This window comes from Corapipo altera, unplaced genomic scaffold (assembly GCF_003945725.1).
Source record: "Corapipo altera isolate COAL_440 unplaced genomic scaffold, ASM394572v1 46, whole genome shotgun sequence".
Classification (NCBI taxonomy): domain Eukaryota; kingdom Metazoa; phylum Chordata; class Aves; order Passeriformes; family Pipridae; genus Corapipo; species Corapipo altera.
Window position 1 is genome coordinate 8559291 of NW_020884883.1, and position 6858 is coordinate 8566148.

A 6858-nucleotide genomic window follows, 5' to 3' on the forward strand; every position below is an offset into this window, starting at 1 on the left:
TGGTGATGCAGTGCAAGTAAAACTGGATGTATTTGGTGATGCAGTGCTCTGATGTCTGTGGTAAATTTATGCAGAAGTGATCTCTAGCTGTCCCGTGTTTTTTTTATTGCTGTTAAACTGAATGGCTTTTAATAGCAGCAGATAAAATGAGAGAACAGTAACCTCAAGCATAGTTTGTCATGCTTTTTTATTATAATTTGTTAAAAAATTACATGGATCAAATTACAAACAAATTACATGGATCCAGGTACGAAAGCTTCCATAACATTTTCACTTCAGGTTACATGTCAAACACTGAAAATCCTAGACAATGCAGAGGAGTTAGAGAAGCAACCTAATGTCAGCCTTGTCCTCAGGAAGCAACTGCAACATCAGAGTGTAATGACAAATGGAAAATCCCCAGATTTCTCAAATTTCCTGGGGGTGATTACAGCAGTTTGTGCCCAGAAGAGGTCAGAGAACAGTTGCAGCTGCTCATGCCTACTGCAGGGCACAGCCAGCCTGTGAATCTGAAGACACTTTAACAGTCTGATGTGATCCCTGAAGGTAACCACTTCCTCTGCACCAGTCAATAATTGGAAACTTTGCCTGGCAGAAGCAGTAAGTGAACAGAGTTATGCTCATTCCAAGCCTACTTTTCCCAGTCTGCCACAGCTTGTTTTATTTTAAGCTGTCGATTACCTCTTGGAACTTTGGCCTCTCTTTGTGCATAATGCATTATGAGAAGTAAAAGCTTTCATCAGGAAGGATTTGAGAGCTACAGAAAGCTAAGTCTTGTGTCCTGTTTGCTGATGGACAGGTAGTTTTTGGTTAGGAATTCATCACTTGGGACTGTTTCTGAGATCCTATGATCTGCACAGTCTTTTGGTTTCTGTGGTAAAACAGTCTTTACAGGAAGAATGGTGAAAGATTAAGCTAACAGGAAAAAAGTCTGTTATGTGTCAGAACCTTGTGTCAGATACAGGTTTTGCATCTAAAGTTATGCCCAATTGATCTTTGAAATAATGATAATATTGCTGCTTCCTGAGTCTGCAGTGAAACAAGGGAAAGCTCTATCCCTTAGGGAGTATTGCAGACCCCAGTGATGAAATCTTAGACATCATTGATCAGCAGATAAATGGTGGTATTTGGTCATCTGCTCTTAGATACACCTGTGGGACATGGGGTGGGGTGAAGAATACCAGTTTTCATTCTACATCTGGTTGTTACTGGTGCTCTGCTGGTTATAAGCTAAGGAACCCGTGTTCCTGTCATGATCCAGAGGTAAGGCCAAGTGAACAGCAAATCCCAGTGCCTTGACTGGCCACCAGACCTGTGGCTTTGGCTCCTGACTTTAGGTTTCTCCACACCACATTGTGCTTTCAAATCTGGAGAAAAGGGTTTGAAGGTGAGTGCTTCACGCTCAAGAAGAAGGGGTTGTGTTGGAGCCCTTCCTGCTATGGATGCTTATCCATAAATAGGAATTTAAAATGTGTACCTTTTCTTCCCCCTGCTGTTAGTCTTTTTTAAAAGTAACCTTCAAATATAAAGAGAGAAATACCTTGGTGGAATGGTTTTGCAGTTCTTTCAAATAACCAAATTACTCCTGCCTTTTTCCTGGTTTTTGCACAGGGCGTAGTTTGTGCCACAGGTTACGTTGCTTTGTTCATTGGATGAAGATTACAGTGAATTGCTGGAAGATGCCTCAGCCATACAGCACATGGGAGCATTTGCCTTATGCTGACCACTTGTGTTGAGGTTTTCCTCTTGGCCTAAGGGTGAAGACTCCAGTGTTGGATACACACAGGTGCTTCTGAGATGTAGACTGGGGAAAAAAACATTCTGGGAATCTGAGACCAGTTTCTGCTACTAGTCACTGGTAAGTAATTCGTGTTTTCTAAGTATTGTAGGATTTAGCTGAAAGTAGGAAAGGGTTTGCAGTTCTTAGGTGTCCAAATCTTGAGAGTATTGAGCTTCCAAAAAACAGTTGAGCTGTGTTTCAGTTCTATTTGGGATCAGGGGGTGCTGCTATTTCTGTTATGAAGTGCTACTAATATAATCTGGGATGGTGTGGGCTCCCCCTTGGATCAGGCCTAGCAGAGAGTCGAGTTTAGTTTTTTGCTAGATTTTCATTTGACCAAGGATCTAGCAAATGGATTGTCAGGTAATTAGGACTGTTCATGGCATCCAAACGAATTGTGAGGTAACAAAGCCAGTCTGCTAAATCAGTCATATGAAGACTGAGGTGTTTGGCCCCAGAGGAAGGTGCTTGCAGGTATTTTTTTGCAGATGGACTAATATTTAGGGAAATCAGTTCTTGCAGTCTGAATATGCCCTAGGTATGTTTCTGGAAAAAGAGTACCTCCAGATCCCTGGCTCTAAAAATGCAGCATGGGCTACAGCACCAGGGGAGGACAGTGCAGTGACTCTGTTGCATTTGTTTCAAATTCCTACTTCATGCTCATCTGCATCTTTGACAGATGAGCATTTATACAGCACTTACACAGCATTTTATTTCTTATTTTGCTAGTCTTCTCTGACACCTTAAGTCACATTGCCAGGCATTTTTCCTATCTTCTTAGGTAGGGAGCTGCCTACCTTGCTTGTCCTCTCTGTCAGCTGTCAGAATCCAGCTCTCAGGTGCTCCCCAAGGTGTTACCCTAATGCTCTAGCTCAGAGGCATTTGTAAGTTCTTTTAGATCCAGGTCAGGCAACAGCAAACACCAGGCCTTGTGTTTTCCAGCGTCTTTCTGCAGCCTTGTGGGCTGCTCTACTGCCAGGAGCTGCAGCAAGTCTGCCTTCTAACCAGTGTTGGCCAAACCTTTCCTGCTTCCCTTTGGAAGGTGTTACCTCATTAAAATGAAAATATTTTGTCAGCATTTATCTTCAAAATACTCAACAAGCAAAATCCTGATGTGATTTTAAAGTCAAGATGAAGCATTTGGCTTCAGCAGTGTTTTTTGTGGTGACTTCAGCACTTCTTTTGTCCTCCTTTTACATAATGATTTTGGTTTGGTCCAGGAGTTTGCAGTAAGTATATTTAAGTGCTTCAGAATGGATCTCCGTCTTCCCACCCCTGGATCTCTGCTCTGAGAGACATTGAAATGTATTATTCTTGTTCAGGACACAAATAAATAGTAGTTGTGGGTTGCCACCTGCTTTAGTTTAATCTTGGTAATCTCTAAATAGCAGAGACTATGTTGACAGCTGAATTCCCATATACCTCTCTCTCTTCTTGGTATTTTAATTGAATAATTTTCCTCTTCTTGAATATATTTTCAGGGTGACTTTCCAAAAAGAAAACCCAAAACCCCTTACATTTCCTTGTTTCAAAAGTTAACATTTAGCAGACAGCAGTGACTTGGCAGGGAAGCTGTGGAGCAATGAGCAGTTGTTGGGTGAACATAAGAGGTTTGAGGTGGGGAGTGTATTAGAAAGGACCATTTTATGATAGGGAAATGTAAACTGGGCCAAGTTCAGTGTCTGTTCTGGCTGTAAATTTCTGTGATGCCACTCAAATGCAATCTCAGCTGTAAGGAGGACTAAATGTAATTCACTCCTAAAAGGAATTGAAATATTAATTGTATATTTGATTCGGTAATAACTTTAAGCAGAACACACTGTAGGCTTATTGAAGGCTTAGCAATAACTTTGCTATTTCATTTACTGCTTGTGAAAATTGCATCTCATTCTACTGATATATCTATTGCAGTTACTCTTGATAATACTATAAATGCATACAGATATACAGACTTTGGAAAAGATGTTCTGATACGGCTTCATTGCAGTGTGTGAATTAAGACTGGTAAATGTTGGGCAACCTACTAGGATTATTATTAATACACATTTAAATAAAATAGTTATCCCTTGTCAAATTGAAAAGCTATTTAATATGCTAAGTACATTAATTTTATGATAAGTTTTTAATATTGCCACCTTTCCATTATTTAGCTGTGATGCTGCATTTCCTGCTACTAAATCCCTGGGATTATATATGAAATAGTTGGATGGCTGGGTTGTATTTAAATTAATTAAAGTAAAAATGTTGCAAATAAAATGTTAAATATTGCTGTGTAGATATTCAAGAAACAGATGTGATTTCACCACTTTCATCCCCAAATAACACATGCAAAACCAGATTGAGACACGTTTAAATATGCCTATACATCCAAGCATAGCTCTTCAGGCTCCCCAAGGGAGAGAATTTTGTGTGGCTTAAGGAAAGTTGTTCACCACGGTGGAATAGTTTTGTTTAGAGAAGGCATTTTGGAACAGGCTTTCCAGAAATGATCATCATGCGACTGGTCCCAGTGGTTGTGTTGAGGTGCACAGGCAGGGGCTGGTTGGTGGGATGCTGCTGTGTCTCCTGGGGTGGCACATCTAGTTCTGGAGATCTCCAGGCAATGGGTGCTCCCATGACCTGCCACCCCCTCCTCTTACCTGTACACATGCTGTTGCTTTTCTGGCTCAAATATTATTGCTCTTTGAGTTAGGCCCCTGCCACAGCAGTTAATCAAAAATCTTCTTCTGGAGCAATTTGTGCTGTATCACGTTCTGTGTTGCAAGCAGTACATCTGGCTGTCACCAGGGGGGCTCCTTAGTAAAGAAAGCAACAGCTGCTCCAGCAGTTCAGGTGACGTTGCCAAACACCGGCTGTTTATAAAGTGCCAAGTGACTGACACCTGGGGGAGAGCTGGGCTACAGGAGCTTTCCCTCCCTATGTGAATATGAGTACGGTCCACATTCATTTGTTTACTGAGTGCAGGGCAAGATTTGCACATGTGGAAATCCTGCTCTGCACAAAATTTCATAGCAGACTTGCTCCTTCAGTGTGGTACAGGCTACTCTGCCTCTTCTGCAGCACAGGTGCTTTTCTTACAACCTCACAGACATGGGACCACATGGAAGTGCATCATATGTGCTGGTTCACCAGGCAACACAACAGCTGAGGATGGGAATCGTTTTCTAGTAGATGTGTCATGTTTTAGTGAATGCCAGACTTCTGTTAGTGCTCTCTTGCACCCATCTCTCTGGGTGCCCTTTCTGGTCATGGCTCTCCTTGCACCCTTCAGCAGATAAAAGCAGAAAGGTGGATTTAATGGGGTGTGATGAGAAGAGAGCAGAGAGGGGCTCTTCATTTTGTCCTACAGATCCTCTCTTTGGGGTTAGTTCTCAGTTCAGGGTAGTGTTAGTCAAAGAATAATTTATATTGGTGCAATCACACAGTGAATTGAGGATTGGGGGTTAAAGGTGGGTTTTATTAGGCCTAAACATGGGTGCATGCCCGCCCTCCCTATACACTGAACAAAGCACTTGGTGATACTTAACTCAGGTGGAAGGTGGGTGCATCTGACTTACCATGGAAACCATGTGTTGCTGTGCCGGTAGTTCATTCAAAATGGACAGTGCCGTAAACTGAGAGGTTACATCTTCTGACCTGCAGGGTGTTCCCTGTGCTGTGTTTAGCTGGGTGGCTTCGAGGACCAAACCTCTGTTCATACAGCTGCCAGCACACAGTGATGCTGGGAATGTGGCTGCAGGGGATGGAAGTGGCTGCAGTGAGTACCCAACCTCAGCTCCTCCTGCTGCAGCCTCACCACATCTGAGCACAGCAGCATCTGCCTCTGAGTGTGACTTGCACCAACACCTCTCCAGGAAAAGTTCTCCAGCAGCTGGCACGTGTGCTTCAGAGGTGCCACAACATCTGGTGTGAAAACTCAGTTTCCCTGGGCTTAGGTGAGCCGTTTAAGCTGTTTTATTTGGAGGTCAGTTGTGCCCTGCTTATCACATATTAAAAACATAGTAGATTTATCTCGCTTCCTATACATGCAAACAGGAAAAATCCAACCAAAAGTGCCATGGTAACGGGGTGAAGTGATGCAGTGCTGCAGGTGCTGCACCTACAGCCACTCCAGGTAATCACTGTGCTTTGTTGACAAAGCATGGGGTTGTGAGTCTTGCTCTAAATATTTGCCAGAAAGTTTGCTTGGGAACGGTGAATATTGTGACACAGGATAGCTAAAAATAGAATTCTTGCTGGTAATTTTTCGGTCTTTGGTTTCACAGTGTGAGATGTGATTTTCAGAAGAGCTGTACATCTGTGTTCCTCCCCTCTCCATTCAGTCACAGCATCTTTGCAAATCAGGCCTTTTGTGCCTCCCAAAATCAAGTTCTTAAATAAAATAGAAGAGAGAATGATGGAAAAAAATAGATCCTGAAATCATAATGGAGCGTGTATATTAGGGGGACTGTTAATGCCCCATGTGACATTATAAAGTTCACCAAAGGGAGATTGGAAAGGAAGTCCCACAGTTATGTAGGACTTGGGAACTAGGTTCAGAGGCTTTTCAAGTTGTTTGTGCCAAAGGGAGACAAAAACCTCATCAAGAGGAACAAGTGGGCTATCGTGAACCACAAATAACTTGATCCTGCCTTTGCTGAAGTGAATGGTTCCACTCTGTATTGTCTGAGAGAGAAGGCTGTGAGGCTCTTGCAAACCCTACCCTAATTAATTGACTACTGCCTTAATGCATCCCAGGAGCTTGGGGTGATGCTCTGCTGTGTGCTGTGGGAGTCCACTTGATCCTGAAGCAAATCATGTTCGAGACCTCCTGAGATGTAAGTTAAAAATATGATTTTTTTTTTTGGGAGCCTACAGAACCTTCTGGTAAGGAGGCTGTTTCTCTCTTTGTACTGGAAGCTCTGCTTAGGCAGAGGAGAGGCTCAGAATTGTTTTGCTGTGGGCTGACCTGTCCTCCTGTTCCTCTGTTTATCATTAATATCTTTTCCCCCTTGGCCTGAGGACAAGGGTCTGTTCTCATGCATAAGGGTCTGGCTTTGAGATGGAAAGGAGTGTAGTGCCCTTAAATTTTTCCTGCT